Consider the following 17753-nt stretch of genomic DNA (forward strand, 5'->3'; position numbering starts at 1 on the left):
TCCTTATTGCTGGTTTCCAAATTGTCTATCCGAAATTTTTAAGAACCTTGCACAATACCTTTAAGAAATGTAACGAGCAATTCTCCGAACATAACAATGTTCAACCAATGGGTTATCGTATTATTAAATGAGATATTAAATATTTATGCCTAAAAAAAATTGTAATTCTGGTTGCTCGTAAAAAAATAGAATGTCAAAATTGTAGGTTGATAAAGATTTAGTTTTTAAACCGGGTTTTAAATTACAGTGTATAATTATTACCGTCTCATAAGAGAACATAAAATAGTTTTTGTTTGTTTTTTAGAATTTCGCGCAAAGCTACTCGAGGGCTATCTGCGCTAGCCGTCCCTAATTCAGCAGTGTAAGACTAGAGGGAAGACAGCCTGTCATCCACCCACTGCCAGCTCTTGGGCTACTCTTTTACCAACGAATAATGGGATTGATCGTCACATTATAGCGCCCCCACGGCTGAAATGGCGGGCATGTTTGGCGTGACTGAGATTCTAACCCGCAATCCTCGGATTACGAGTCGAACGCCTAAACATGCTTGGCCATGCCGGGCCACAAAAAATAGCAAACTAATTTCAGGGTTGATATTAAAGATTAGGGAATCTCTAAAAACTGGTACCACGTACATTTTGTTTAGCTCTAATCTTCAATAAAACTTTAAGATGCGAAACGTATAGTTGAAACCAAATTCTATATGTCCTACACAAACAGAGTGCACTAGTTCATTAATCGACAAACGTCAAAATGAATTACCACAGCACAGAATGTTACATTTTACACTACATCGTTGTTTAGTGCATTTTGAAAGTAGAAATTGGTAATTCACGCCTATAATACATTAGATGACCCTTGACTTGTGTTTTTAATTGAAAGAGCAAAACCTGACTTAATTTATGAGTCAATGGTTTACTTATACCAGTTTAGTGTCCTCATCCAGTTTGTTTCACAAGCGATTTCCACATGCCGAATTTAACACGAAACGTGAAATAATCTACAAAGTTGATTTCTTATTTCATTCAGTACAAAATGAATGTCGGACGAGAATTTTTGGTTTTCGTATAACACTAGTAAATCACACATGAAAATTCACGTCAAACACACACACACACACACAGAAAGTTGTACGCCTTACTCTGAACAACTTTCACACTTTTGCCAATTTTCAATCCTTATATCTCCCTACACTTCCGTGGGTTCCCCCATATTATTGGGGATATAATATGAGTATTTAGAAACTACAAACACATATACACGGTTTGAATTATCTTTTAAATTATCTTTTCTGTTTTTCAAAATAAGCTTCTATGAATTTAGTCCCAAAAAAATCTCACATGGACTCCACATGGAGACTCAGATTTGAACTATTTTGAAAGATTCCTTACTTTCTAATGCATCAGTTTTTAAGTGAAATCTTAGAACCTCAAAACTTCTTGGGTCTCGCGTTTTGAGGACCCTTGACGAATCCTAAAAAAAATCTTATATATGAAGGTCAAAGACTTAAAGTTAAAATTTCAAGTAGTTTTAGCAAAAATTGTGAAGAAACTCTAATATCAACTGAATATATGTATATACAATTGAGAATTAATATTCAGATAAAGGAAATTACGGAAGGTACCAATGTGAACAAAACATTAATGACTAATAAACCGTTGAAATTCTAACAAACTACACAAGGTACCGTTGATATTGTGTTTTGAGTTTGAATATAATACTAGCAGAGAAATCTATCGATGCAGCTCTTAAAAAGCAATGCTACAGACGTGAATGTTGGCTTCCTCTTCCACTGGTTTGAGCCATGGCTGATCTTCCAATACAAAGGAAGTTGTGCTACGCGTGGCATGTTACTTCACATATTTTCTATTGACCCTCCCGCTCAAAAGAGCCTTCATTCCCAGCATTAAGGCGGTAAAAATTAAATGGTTGCCAAACTCGAATTGATCAAGAGATATCGGTAAATGGTCGTTGTCTGAACCTTCGCCTACGTTGAATGTTAGAGTTGTTTATTAATGTTGGTGAACACAAAGACAGGTCTAACATATCACTGGAGTGATATGTGCTTTACCGCTATATGTGGAAAATTAAAGTTAATGCGTAGAAAACACAAGTCACATTACTTACAAAACAAATAAATTAATACAACAGTTACATCTAGATGGGATGCTCTTACACGTTGCAACATCGGCAACATTCTTAAAGATTACACTTGACTCAAAACTAAACTGGATACCACACATTAATAGCATAAAAACCAGAATTTGAAGGGAAAAAAGGGCGAACAACGTTAAAAGTCTGACTGCCAACAACCAAGGAGGCCCGGCATGGTCGGGTGGTTAAGGTGTCGTAACCTGAGGGTCACGGGTGGTGACTAGCTGCCCTCCCTTAGTCTTATACACTGCTAAAATAGGAACGGCTAACGCAGACAGTCCTAGCGTCGCTCTACACGAAATTCAAAACAAACACGCTTCAACAGAGTCCATCTACCAAAGACCCCACATTGTTTCGGACGGTTACTCACAATTTACAGAGAGATGAACAACAACTTTAAATGCATATACAAACTCATATATAGACAAAAGTAATCGAGTGCTACTGTTGTAAACAAATACTTTAGGATTTAGAAACTAAAAGAAGCAACAAACAAATTACGATAACAGTTAAATTCATTTTAAATTTTTGAGGAAAACTACGTGTTTTTTTTTCAACAGTTCGAAAAAAAATTATTTAAGAGTAATTTCAACACAGGTTATCTTCTCTTTCTTCTATTCTATTTTTCGTAATGCTTTAGATACTTTCAGGCTACGTAATACATCAACAAAATCACACAAAGGTAGAAGGAAAAAATGACAATTTTCTGATTACGGAGTGAAAAAGAACAGATCAGAAAAGAACCAAAGTACCTGAAACTTGCCAAACAGTTAAGGTTCTAAAGGATAACTGTATACACGAACATGTGTTTTGAGAAAAAAAAAAAAAAACGCTGGCATCTATCCAGTTTTAACGTGAATTCAAATAGCAATACTGTAATGAGATAGTTATTGCTTCTGTTCGGAAGCGGGAACTAAATTTGTCACAAGGTCTGAAAAACAAAAACAAACAACGCAGGAAAAGTTGCGAAGTTTTACTTTCTATGTCATTTTGAGTTAATTTTCCTTACTTAACAAAGTCCTTCTATTTTTAAATCTTTAGGTAAAAGCATGTATACATGCAATTCAGGCAAAAATTTACACTGTACCGCGTGGAGGTCTATATGTTAAACAGATCTTTATAGACTTTCCGTTTATAACCCTGGTACACGAATTGCAGAGGGTCTCTTTGCAACGAAGACTGGAAAAAAAAAAAAAGCTAATTATTTCCTGGTCCAATTTTACATAAAAGTTTAAAATAAAGCACCACGAATAGTTATGCATGAACTTCCATTTCGTATTGTTCTTTACAAACATTCAAATAGTTAAGAACTTGTAAATTTAGATGGCGATCGAATGACATTTATAACAGAGAAAGAGACGTGGGTTTGTTTGCTGTTATGCATAACTGGAAACTTGCCACTAGGGGGCGAGAAAGACAGAGCACTGGAAGGAAATAGAATGGAATTTTTTTTCAATAAAAGCACCATAAACGAGAGAAAAAAAAATCAAGGATTATTAACAAATTTCACAAAGTTATTTTAGAGATCCCTTTCTCATTGCTACAATAAATATCAAATTATGAAATTAAAATATGAAATGTAAATTCCTCATGTATTTAAAATACATATAATGTACATAAATTATTCTCGTTCATATTACGGCTAAGAGGACGCGCATCTTTGGTGCGACGGGTATTCGAACCCGTGACTCTCGAATTACGAGTCGAGCGTCTTAACCACCTAGCTATGGCGGGCGATGTGTTATAATGAAATGGAAACCTCTTAAATAATTCTCTCTTTCTTGAGAAATGAATATTTTACAGTTTCCTCTAAAAATTAATCTTGTTTTTCAAATTATTACAAATTTGGACAAAAAGCGCTCGCTTTGGAGGGAGCAAAGTTAAGCCCTAATTTATACAAAATACATGAAATGTGATGGTGATGATGTAGCATGGTTTGGACTTCATACATCAATTGTAATAACTACGTAAAGGAGCAAAAAACGTAGGACGTTTTATATATTCATTTTAATGATTTCCCACAGCCCGTTCGTTAACTACACATATTACCTTAAAATATTAAGGCGCCACTGGTTTTCCATCCTGCTTTTACGAAATTCAAGTGACATTGTGCCTTCTATGCACGCATAGGCCTGACATGGCCTGGAAGTAAGAAAGCTCGACTCGCAATTTGAAGGTTTCCAGCTCGAGTCCTCATCAGCGAACATATTTGTCCTTTCAGCTATGAGGGCAGGTGTAATGTGATGGTTAATCTCTCTATTTGTTAGTAAAAAAGTAGCTCAAGGGGTGGTAGTGGGTGATGTTGACTAGTTGGTAAATTAGGAAGGGCTAGCGCAAACAGCATGGAATAATTTTACGCGAAGTTCAGACCAAACCTTTACACCTAAAAAACAAATTCAGAACAGAAAAGGACAAAACTATGTTATCAGCAATACATATTTTGACAAAATATACACACAGTTTGAACCACATTCGGGTTCTCATAAAAATGAAGTTATGCTACACCAAGTAGTAATTGTTGATCATACACTGTACACGCCAATAAGTTAAAGTACTTCTTACACGATTACAAACAAGTCTTTCAACCCAGTTGAGGTATATTCCATACAGAAACTCAATAGCTGATCAGATGCAAGTGTTAACACAGAGAGATGAGAAACTATCCAAACTTACAAGCAAACAAAATAATAAGTTTGATGTGTGTCCGTTCGTTGTTAAGCACTGTGGGTTTCAATATCTTTTTTATTATTATTATTTAGCCACTTAGGAAGGAAGAACAAAGAAGAAACTCTACGAAAGCCAAATGAAAAATGTCAAAGGTTATTAAATTTTTCAAATCTTCTATTTGTCGGCTAACAGTTAATCTCTCGGTCTTTATAATGATATGATTATACGTTAAGAAAATAACTTCGTTAGCTATTCATAACGAACTAAAAGCGATGTACCTAATAAAAACTATATGGCATTTAGAAAAGAAAGACAAAAATTATTATTAGCGGTCCCTATACTTTATGGAAAACCTGTATGAAGTTCGAAGACTTATTATCAATGCGGCGCTACAAACGTCATGAAAGGTTGTTTGTTGATTTCAATTATTTGCGCAAAGGAGTATCTTTGCTAGCCGCCCCTAATTTTCTACTGATGGACTTGATGGAGAACATCTATTGAATAGCACTATAAGAAAGAGATTTGATCATTACACTTATAACGCATGTCATGTACGGCCGTAAAAAGTGGAGAGAGAGATTTTACATTAACGGGACACAACCATTGGACCTCAAAATTCACAATCCGGTACACTAACCACTAGGCCATACCCTATTATGAAATATTAAAAAAAATTAAGCTTTTTAGTTCGTGACAAATTGGTAAAAGTAAAACGTTATTAATAATATAAATGAATCGATAGAATATCCACGTATAGAGAGGTCACGAATTCAGTTATTCTGTAATGGAGGAACCTTCTGAATCATTAATCCCAGCTAAAAGCAGATACATTAGTTTTATTTGTATTTCTCAATAAAAGTATGAGGTTTGATTATAAGTTTTCTTCTTTGAGGGTGAACAAATAGTTAAATATATCAGCCTGGAACAGTACCATGAACTGACAGTGTTGGTGTAAACAACTCAATAGAAAGTCGAATGTTGCTATTTTACCATATCCTAAACAAGATAAAGAGTCTTTGTTGGAAATGTACAGAAAGGTAGAACACATCGCTGTTGAAACACATGCCAACTTTTGAACGGGAAATTACGTATATTTAGCTGGGCGGAAAAGAGATTACACAATCATTCTTTAGTTGCTACACTGCATCACATGTGAATAGTCGAACAATTCCGCGAATTTGAAAGACTCATGATTTTTCCCGTGAGAGGGAGCTCCACCCCTCTAAAGATTTTATCTGCGTATCGAACCTATGACTAGTATCTGTGCTTTTCTATTCTAATATATGGAAGTTTAAAATGAATTACCCACCCCCAAATTGGAACACTACGTTTACCAGTAAACCTAGTATGTTTGTTTTTCTATACAGGTTGGAGTTCTGTAATTAAATAAACTATGATGGCAACATAGCTGAAACTCATACATAAACTATGTGTTACAGGTACGAAACGGCATTTTCATATTTATATGGTTAACCACATGCTGGTCCATGTAATATGACACATCCGACGTCACACTTAAACAGTATCAGAATAAAAATATGTATTTCAGCGTATTGTAAACATCATAAAAACTAAATATTAGAAAAGCACACTATATATATGTTTTCGACCGTAAATAAAGTTACAAAAAACTTAAGGGAACAATGGCTAATATAACTTAAATTCCTTGAATAATAACTTTCATTGTTTTTACACTGTTTTAATAGCTGACTAACTAATTCATGCCAGCTTACAATAATTTTAAACAAAAACATGTTTATGTGGCGCCCAAACGAATCTATCAAAAGCCTTCTGTCACCATGAACGAGTTACAGTCATGCAGTGAAAAACATGTTTCGCAACATTCGTAAGTAATAAACTTTTATAAAACATTATAATGCAAAACCTTTAGCTGTATTTTTATAAATACGCTTTATAAACAACAACAACAATAATAATACAACGTGTAGTTTACTAATTGGCTTGTCTTTCAGTTGAGTTTTGATTGGTTTGTAACGTTGTTTTTTTTTAAGATAAAACTATAAACCAAACTCCAGGTGTTTAATTTTGGCTCATTTATAGCAATACTACTATATTATATGTGCTCGCAACATGTCTTGAACTAGAACAATCTAACAATATAAAATAGGAGTCATACTAAATCAGTATAGGATCTCTTAAAAACTTTTGAAACATATACGTCTGTGTTTTGATTTTGTATTTGTGACAAAACTGCTAAGACTATTTCCTAACTCTGAACTACTGGTTAAAGGAAAGTCAGTAGGGTACCTTTCACGTTAAGGATCCGACTGTCATGCTTATAACACACACAGTTTAAAGTGCGAGGAATGTTTTGAAGTATTGCACAGACTGGAATCCGACTTGACAGCTACAAAACCTAGAGTTCTACCGCATAGCCAAACCAAGCTACCTATACGTACTAATCTGTTTCAAATTACTCTAACCTTGAAGATAACAACGTTTAGTGTTTAAAAAATATATACTAATTACGCTTTTGTAATAAACTTAGATATCAGTCACAAAATATGTAGAATTAAACACAAAAACAGGTAAAGAAATCCCTCTCTTGAATAACGAAAACTTTAAAGAATTTAGTACAATGAAAAGCAATTATAGTCCGAACGTAAACGAATAAAATGATATTTAAACATTTTCATTATGATCATATGCGTAGTTACAAAAGTGTAAAGTATATAAATACTATTTATATAAATTACGTTAATAGTTAGATATACGAGGACTGTTCAAAAAATACGTTGTTGTTTTTATCTGAAACGAGCTAGAACTAATTTTATGGAATGAAGTTATCTTCACGAATTAATTATAAAGATATAAGCTAATAACATGAAACATTGTAAGCTATGGAAAAACCTAGAACACATCCAACATTATTTAGCTACCACATTTTAAACACATCTCTACAACAACAAAAAACTATACGTAGGAAAAATTCAACACATTAAAAATAAATAAACTGCATGCACTATAGCAGTATGTACAACAACTGTAATTTCAGTCCAAATAAAATTCAAATATATTTCGTTTCTTTGTGTGTAACTCAGCGTAAGGTTGTACTCTACAATGGGCACTCTGCGATCTGTCAACCAAGAGTATTTCTGGTGTTGTAAATCCGAAGATATGTGGCTATACATCTAGGGGGCATTTAACTATAAATTTTAATTACAGTGATATAAAGATTAACCTTGAACATTTACCGCTAATGAAGCAACTTTAACAATTGTATATATTTATTTCACATAGTATAAAAAAGTATTTCAACAAATGCAAATTGAAAAATATTGTAAAAATAAAACTCTATTCCACTTAATTTGTCTAGTTGTGAATAATCAAGTATTAAAAGGAAAGCATATGAAAACCAATAATTTTAGCTCAAAGTCACGCAACCATAGGCTCCCGTCAGGTTCCATATAACAGTGATATCAGTAATTTAAAAGCATTTTTGTGATTCGTATTAATACTTTTCCAGTTGTTAATACGCATTTTAAACTTGTTTGTATGTATAGTGTTATATATTGCATTAACAAAAGTACATGAATACTAATGTTTTGATACTATTACATATTTTCTTGCAAAACAAAAACATAGTATCGCTTTTCTTTCGTTGATGGATTCAGTCCAATTATTTCATTCTTCAGCGATTCTACAAGTTTGATCACTTATACACTGTCGTAACTTTTCGTAGGCCAGCGTTACAAAATGGCGTTAACTAACGTAAAACAAATTAACTTATTTGTACAAAATAGCTCGATAAGCGCGATAGCAAACACAGATCTAAATACTTCACGAAAACACACTGACCCCACTCTCCATACTAAAAACTGCAAGCTTCACAGCTATGTTGGGTTTACAATCCAGATTCCAATATTCTAGAAAGAGTTTGAAGCTACATCTTTAAACATTCTAGATCGTCTATGCCTATCTTATTAAACCTTTGGATCTGAACGTTACCATTAGTATTCGCAAAAACGTTTTTAACACTGTCGCTTTCCTTAATTGTGAATTCCCTTCCAAAATTCTAATGTAAAATTAAACACAACACTAAACTGTTTATTCACAAAATACTTTTGGCGTTTTCTTTTTTGAAGTTATTGAAGGCAGATGGGACAGCATCTTGTCCATTTTTTTGTCACTGGGGAAGTTCTTCCTGGGTAAGTTGTCGAGTGAGTCGACTGGCAGTTCCAACCTTGATCATCTTTAGAAAGCAAACTCAAGCTCCACAAGCAGTTAGCCTTTCTCTCAAAGATGCATGTATTTCCAAAGACGACCACAATGGATGATCTTTCACATGGATCCTATCTGGATTATGTGAACCACATCATTGATCCTTTTTAGCACAACATATAGCATATTCCAGCTCTTACGTAACTTTGGAGTTCATTCTTTGTTGTGGTGAAGATTCTGCAGCCATGGAATATCACTTCGATGTAATCCAGCCTTATCAGCATTAGTATCATGGTGACTATTAATTTTATAACTAGTTGTTTTAAGCATTTCTCAGGTAAACGCATGTAAGTCATCGATGGTGTTCTTTAATCTCTCTACGTATCTTGTGTAAGATTCATCTGTGACCGACAATATAAAAATCGCATGGCAATTTCAGTTCTCTCCCAAACACTAGTGATGAGGGTGCGCCATTGATAGCTTCACGTACTGTAAAATATAACTTATCCATAACAATGATAGATTTTAATCCCAAGTCTCATGTTCATCCATGTGTATGGTTATTTGATTTGCCAATGTATTGTTGTATCTTTCAGCCATGACATCTTAAGATAGATGAAAGGCTGTTGTCCCAATCTTTCTTTGACCTGAGTGAAGTTCTTTGGGTAATCTAAGATCTCAAACATATTTTCTACTTCCTGGTTAGGAAGAACAGATACTTCTGGCCATTTAGTAAAATAATCAACGACAACCATGATGAATCTATTTCTACCGTTACTCTGTAGACGAGTACCAATCACATCAACAGGAGTATTTCTGTAGTTACCATGCCATTTCTTTTGTGGGCCTTTCCATTTACAGAAGATTTCACACATTTTGCATCAGTTATCCACAGAACTCTGGCACAGAATCTCGTAGGAGCATTCTCTCACTTTCTCTGGTGTTTCTTAACACTTAAATATCTAATCACTAGAAGTTTGTGGAGATGATGAAGGTCTCCAGAATGTAACACTTAGGAATAGCAACATATCCGTAATTTCTCTCGATTGGTATCTTCCCATTTCCAGCGCCCAGTACATCTTTGTTTTCATTCTGTATGGAATGAGTGTTTGCCACGAGTATTTCTGCATTATTCTTTAGCCTACGAATAAGTAGTTCCAAACTCGTATCGTCTGCCTGAAGAGGTTTTGGACGTAATCAATTCTTTTCTCATCACTAGTGGATGCCACATATTGGACTACACTTTGCTTTACTTTAGGTTCCTTTAATATCCTGTGCTTACCTCTTCTTATAGTGTTTATAATTTTCCTTTACACGTGGTGTTTGGGATAATGCCCCAGTATTTCCATGATTCTATCCAGGGTGATTAGTGTGTTTGTGTGTTTTTCTTATAGCAAAGCTACATCAGGCTATCTGCTGAGCCCACGGAGGGGAATCGAATCCCTGATTTTAGTGTTGTAAATCCGTAGACTTACCGCTATACTAGCGGAGGACCCAGAGTGATGAATGATATTACATTGTACTCCTGGAGTGTTTAGAGCCAAATCGTTATTTCACCTTCTGGATTACAAATTTCACCAGCCATTCAGTGTTGCAAGATCTATCTAGAATGTAAATTTATATCTATATATATAATGACAAAAGTGACTCAGGAATTTAACAGCACTTTGAACTGCACCATACCTTCTTTTTGTAGCACACACTGCCTTGCTGTGATAACCACTCACGTTTTTATCCACTCTGCACTTGTGCCTGATTTGCTCTCACTGTAAAATTACTAGCGTTTGTATGTAAAATGAGTATATGAGATGAGTATGCTAATAATGAAATAGTCAATTTCTTCTACAGGTTGTTTATAATCAGCACTCCAACAAATCCTTTTGACCTCTCAACCAGTCTGTACACAGGATGAGCTATGTCACAAAGATTTTACAAAGCAATGGTAGTAAGAATATGACACAAGAGATCCTCTTACCTCATGCAGGTTGGTTAGCAATCGAGCCAATTCAGAACAGAATCAATCTTCTTTAGAAATGTACACTCTTTTTATGCCAGTGATGTATCTCAAGAAACTCGCGTGTTGATAGAATAATTCATATTTCTTGGGTTCTCTTTCCCCAACCATTCAAGAATCTTTCCTAGTCTTTCAAGCATCATCAGAGGTTTCTCATATGTAGTTATGCCATTCAAATAAACAAGTACAATATTCCATGGTAGTTCAAACAGAACACACTCCTCTAATCATTGAAACGCAGCAGGAGCATCACTGCTTTCTCTCTACTTTCTCTATTAATTTGTGCTTGCCAACATCTATTATAATCAGCAGTAGATCTTAATTCTAATTCATATAGAGCATTCAAGGTAGACTCAATCCTTGGTAATGAGTAGGCTTTCTTCTTCATAACTTCACTAACCTTCCTGTAATCCAAGCAAAGTCTTGTGTATCCATCCTTTTCTTTTTCTGCACAGGCACAATAGATGATGTCCACTGACAGTGGTCGGTTCTGTCACTCCCTGTTCCTTCATGGTTTCTATCTTTTTGAAAGTTCTAGTCTGTTTTGCAAGTGGAAGTTGTCTAGCTAACTGAGGTACTGGGGCTACATCTAGTGTTCTTTGATACGAAAGTACTATTTATACAACCTCACATTTGATGCTTTCCATCTATATTTGACTTTGAAACACACCGCTAGTATATAAACGGTTAACAGACTACATGAAGTGTCATTTTTGGATATTATTTGTTTGTGCATGCACTTTGATATTATGTTTTCCAATATCATTTATTCATCACTATGGCAGCATGAGGTTCTTTAAGTAATCCTTACATATTCTGTTATATTTGTGGTAAATTTATTGTAAGTTTGACCTAAGTAAGTTTTTCCTTCACGATTTGTTAGAACTCATTACGTGATAAAAAAAAAATTGCAATCTGCGTAGCTGAATTATGGAAAATCTGTTATTAAAACCAAAACAACTTTTATGAAGTTTAAATTCGCAGGTTCATGTAGTTATTCCCATCACGATAAGATGAAGTATTTGGTTTTATTACAGCTCACTCACAAGATGTAAATTTATCTTTCTCAAGTTATGGTTGAATATTTCACTCCTCAAAGTACAATGACAGCCCTACTTCTTGTCACGGGAAGTCCAATCTTTCTTGTAGTTATTACAGTGCAGTGCACAGAGATTTCCTGTTCATATACTGTGAAGCTATTTGAAGCTACATTAACCTGGTATCCATGTCTTCAAATGAAGCCAGTTCCCAACAAGCACTCTTCCTCTGTGTTAATTACTTGCTAATTATGAGGTATACGGAAGCTTCCTACAATATGGGCGAATTCTAATTTTCGGAATTTATGGTGTCATGGATGGAGTACTCTAAGGTACGCCAGTAACAAGTGGCATAGAATTAGTGATAAAAGGTGGAGACCAAATATGTTCTATTCCATATTTTGTAGTAGATGAAACTACAAGCTGAAACTCTCGAGTTTTTCAGTAAGAAGTTTGCCTTGTTTAATCTTCAACTAACTCCTTTCCCAGAAATTTTATTTGTCATTGATGTTCTTTTCCACGTTGTTAATATTTTTCTCTTGTCTATATATATATATATTAATTTTCAGTTTTATCTGTATTTTGTTAACGTCCTTTTGGATTTCCTCGTTGTTTTGGAATAATCTTACCGTATGTCCCCTGTAACTTCATCAATCTTTTTTTCAATGAGGTTTTAAATTACAATTCTTCTTTAGATAGTAGGACTCCTTCTCTTAACTCATCCTTTATTAGTCCTGTTTGTATCTTCAAATACTTCTTGCTGTTCTTCTTGATTTATTTCAATTTTCCATTTCTTTTTCTGTTCTAATTTTCTGTCTATTTCGTTTTCATTTTTAAATTTTCTACCTCATCTTCCTAACTTTCTGTAGATATCTTCCTAATATTATATAAGTAATCTCATTATCTTAATTAACACTTCACTCTCACATTTTGGTCTTCATCTTCTACAATGAACCTTATGCTTCAAGTATTCAAAGTTATATTTTAACCAAAATAAGATCTCTCTTCCGACACCAGTCGATGGCCTTGCATGGCCAAGCGTGTTAAGGTATGCGACTCATAATTTGAGGGTCGCGGGTTCGCATCCCCGTCGCGCCAAACATGCTCGCCCTTTCAGCCGTGGGGGCGTTATAATGTGATGGTCAGTCCCACTATTCGTTGGTAAAAGAGTAGCCCAAGAGTTGGTGGTGATGACTAGCTGCATTCCCTCTAGTCTTACACTGCTAACTTAGGGGCGGCTAGCACAGATAGCCCTCGAGTAGCTTTGTGCGAAATTCAAAACAAACACAACAAACAAACAGACACCAGTCGAATACCATTGTTCTTTCGTAGCCTGGTTCTCGTAAACTATATGACGAAAAGAAATTCAACATCCAGTCAACTTAAGCCATTACAAATTAATTCATGTCCTCCTTTAACGTTTCTAGAAGTTTGGACACTTGTACGCTGTCGAAAGTTGTTATAGGCCGTCGTGACAATAACTACCGTAAAACAAATCAACTTTCTAGTACAAAGTAACTCGATAAGTGTGATAGCAAATATAGATTCAAATATTTCACAAAAAACAACACAAAACACACACACTGGCTGGCTAAATTATCTATCTTTAAAAAATAAAAAACCTCTATGCACTTTAAAACTATTTCACACTTATAATCTAGCTTTGAAAATACTAAATAAAAACTTGACGCCGCATTTTTTAGAAACCTTTCTAGTTATGCCTATCTCATCAGTCATTTCGATCCGAACGTTATCATTAAGACCGCAATTCCTTCTACCTGACACTTAAATTGTAGCTTAAAAATATAGCTTATAACAATACATATGGATATTTTTTCCATCTGAAAAATTTTACGCAATAACGAAGATAAAATATAAAGACATTTTTCATACAATAATTATTTGGTGAGGTACACCATGAAATTTGTCGTCTCAAGATTTTGTGATCGCGGCTTATATGTTATTCTATTTGCATATTTACCTTTAGTATTTCTTTTACATCCAAAATATAATTTATATCGGGGATTCCTTACATAAAAGGCAACACATAATATCAAACATTTTATTAAGTGAATTAATAAAACGAGGTACCTGTATGAAACCAAGAAAAACCAATATCAAACATAATTTAAAACGAATTTTTATAAAGTACAAGTAAAACTTTGTTTTGTATTACGAATTGATCATTTGGAAAAGTATATTTTAACTGAAATAAAAGTTTATAATGATTTAATTTAACCCTAGTAATAAGGAACGTGAATCAGATAGAGTTAAGTATATCAGTGTAGTGTTGGTCTGAATTTCACGTGATGGTACACGAGTGCTATCTGCGCTAGCCGTTCCTAATTTAGCAGTGCAAAACTAGAGGGAAGATGCCCAGTCACACCACCACCACTCGTCAACTCTTGGGCTACTCTTTTACCAACGAATAGTGGGATAGACTGTAACATTATAACGCCTCCACGGCTGAAAGGGTTAGCATGTCTGGTGTGGCAGGGATTCGAACACGCGACCCTCGGATAACAAGTCGAGTGCCTTAATCACCTGGCCATGCCGGGCCCCAGTGTAATGCTAATCCAAATACTATCTTACGCATAGCACGAACATTATTTTTGTACAAACTAAATATTAGAGACAAGTTTGAAAAAAATTATGTCTACAAATTAAATTGCAATTATAATATTCTTTTATTTCTAACCTTCGTTTTTAACATCTTACCAGTTTTGGTGTACATATCCATGAAATATTCGCAGAGACAAAACTTTTTAAGAATATTTCTGGTGTTTAATTCGTTGTTGGTGTTTCTTTTATAATTTATGTTTGTGTGTTACAAGTTTTAGCGTTTTGAAACCTAGACTGTCTTACAAATACCGTCAACTTTATGGCACTGTTATGATCTATAGGCCTTTTTTTTACGAATTGGCAAAAAATTATGACGATTATGTCACATTACTATCAGGTTTATTACACTTTAAAAGGCTATTTTTTATCTTTTTCCAAGATATTATCATGTAAGTGTAGTTGTAACTTTTCGGTATTGCTTCAGTATCTAGGCATAAATTAAACTTATGGGCCCGGCATGTTCAGGTGATTAGAGCGCTCGGCTCGTAATCTAAGGGTCGCGGGTCCAAATCCCTGTTACAACAAGCACGTCGCCCTTTTACCTATAGAGGCGTTATAACGTACGGTCAATCCCACTGTTTGTTGGTTAAATAACAGCCCAAGAGTAGGGACAGAGAACATGGATAGCTCTCGTTTAGCTTTGCGCGAAATTAAAAATAATAATAATTTAACTTATAAATATTTTAACTTTTTTTTCTCTGAACACATTCCTAACCCTACTTTACTAAAATAAAGAAGCGTGACATTGATGACAACATACAAATGTCATTTTGCATTTTATATATACATATACATAAAGCACTTATAAACACACCGTGAAAATTTGTGTATGTCATTACTTGTTAATAATCAGGCTGAGAGCTGTTTTCCTTAAGTGTTTTGTTTGGGTGTTTCTTGGAAAGAAATATTAAAAAAAGGAACGTTGTTGTAAAGTCACAGATAAAACTACTAGATTATAGAAGATTTATGACATGAAATGACTAAGGAGTCAAGACAGTTTTAGAATGTCAGTAAAGTATTAAAATAATCAAGATCAAAGTTTAGTCAACAACTAATTCGTAAATCTCGTGTTAAGATTAGGTTAAAGTGTCTAAGTAGTTTTAATATGAGTACGAAACGACCTTATAACATCAAATTAATTAAATTTTAAGTAGACTATCTGCCTTTCGTTTTACTTTCAAATTGCGTTCAAACGCAATTGAAGTTTTGTTTGGTTTGAATTTCGCGCAAAACTACTCGAGGGCTGTCGTTGTTAGCCGTCCCTAATTTAGCAGTGTAAGACTACTGCCAACTATTGAGCTATTTTTTAATAAGGAATAGTGGGACTGACCGTAACAATATAATGCCCCCACGGCTGAAAGGCCGAGCATGGTGGTGTGACAAGGATTCGAACCCGCGCCCGTAAGATCATGAGTCCAGTGCCCTAACCACTAAAAGAACTGTAAAGCGAAACGTTGAGAATCTGCTTCAAAGAAAATTTAATAATTTTGATGTTATAAAGTTGATTCTTTTGGAATTAAACTGACTTTTATACACCAATAAGAAATGAAATACTTCCCATATTTTATTTAAACATATCCTGTTAGATCACCGCAGTTTAGAAAACTACTTTATGTTTCATGGAGAAAAATAATAATCTTTGCATTTTAGTAAACACTAACGACAAATATTTATAACGTCAATAGAAAAAATACACGATTAAAAACATTTTAAAACTGTTGTTAGAATATCTGATGAAACTTTAGAAATCATGATAAAATAGCAATATTCACAGTGTGACTTGAATAAAAGTTGCACTGCTCGAAGAAGCACAGTTTCAGGGAAGGTAGTTATAGATAGATGTACATGTACATCTGTATACAGTGTTACGTACAAGTCACTGTCGTTTCTCTTCAACACTAGGTCACAGACGGCCAATGCTCCATTTTCAAACCCATCCTACAGATGCTCACAAAGACTCATAGTAACTGCTGTTAGTCATCAACGTAAAGCCATTTTATCTTTTAAAATTTTAATCAAAGTAATATACAAAACTAAAGATTCGTTTCTGAATTATAAGTTAATTGATTGGAAAAACACACACGTAAGTTCTGTATTTTATTTTAGTTAAAGTTTTAATAACCATTCCAGCTCTCTTTAGAATACATAAGTATACACGATACTTTTATATCACCTTGTATTGTTTTGAATATTACGTGCATTACTCTGAGGTTTGAGCTATATGTTACAGAAATTACTTCAGGTTCAGTAGACAATCAAGGTGATATTTTATATTGATAAAATATAATAAATCATGAATTTAATACATCTAAATAAAACGGGTACTCTGTCTTTACTGCCTAACAAAGAGCGCCTGTCTAAACGTTGCATAAAACTACAAAAGATTTTTTTCGTGTCAATTTATTCTTTGTTATATTTTATTGAAGGTTTTTTTTTTCTTCTCACGTCTTGTGGAACAACACTCATTCACGGCGTAATACATTATTCATAACTTTATTCCATTTTAACAGGAGAGAAAACTTTCATAATTACTATACTGAAGTTAAATTAGTATCAAACGGTTACTGTACTTGACATTCTTAAAGTTTCAGATTCTCTGCGTTTTCTATAGTTACACATAGAATACGTTACACAAAAATATGCTTTCTTCGAAAATTGTGTTACAAAAGTTTGTTCATATTCTCCTCTGACATCACTCACACATTTTATGATATAAATGTATATGTAAGTGAATATTCAATATTGATAACGACCAACCAACCGACACTATGGGTTTCATTCTTCAAACACTTTTAACACAGTTCCTTAATTAAATTAACCTAATCGATTTTCTCATTTTTTATATATTTTGCACTGATCCACTATTAACAATATCAAACAGTACTGTAACAGATTTGCAAAGTGTGCGAAGGTAGTTTTTTTTTAAATCTTGCATCATAAAAAGTATAATAATGGAAAAATTTAAGGCTTGAAGAGGCGACAAGTGTTAGAACAGCCACGTATTAGACACGTTCTCTACGGTTCAGTGGGTCCAACACACGTAATAAATCCGTACAGGTAATCTAAAGGTTCAACTA

At 34.2% G+C, this 17753-nt stretch overlaps 1 protein-coding gene across 1 annotated transcript in view; it reads right to left on the minus strand.

The window, feature by feature from the left end:
- Positions 1–17753, minus strand: part of LOC143228388 (uncharacterized) — a 129105-nt gene that overhangs the window by 46740 nt on the left and 64612 nt on the right.

This window comes from Tachypleus tridentatus, chromosome 10 (genome assembly GCF_004210375.1).
Source record: "Tachypleus tridentatus isolate NWPU-2018 chromosome 10, ASM421037v1, whole genome shotgun sequence".
NCBI lineage: Eukaryota > Metazoa > Arthropoda > Merostomata > Xiphosura > Limulidae > Tachypleus > Tachypleus tridentatus.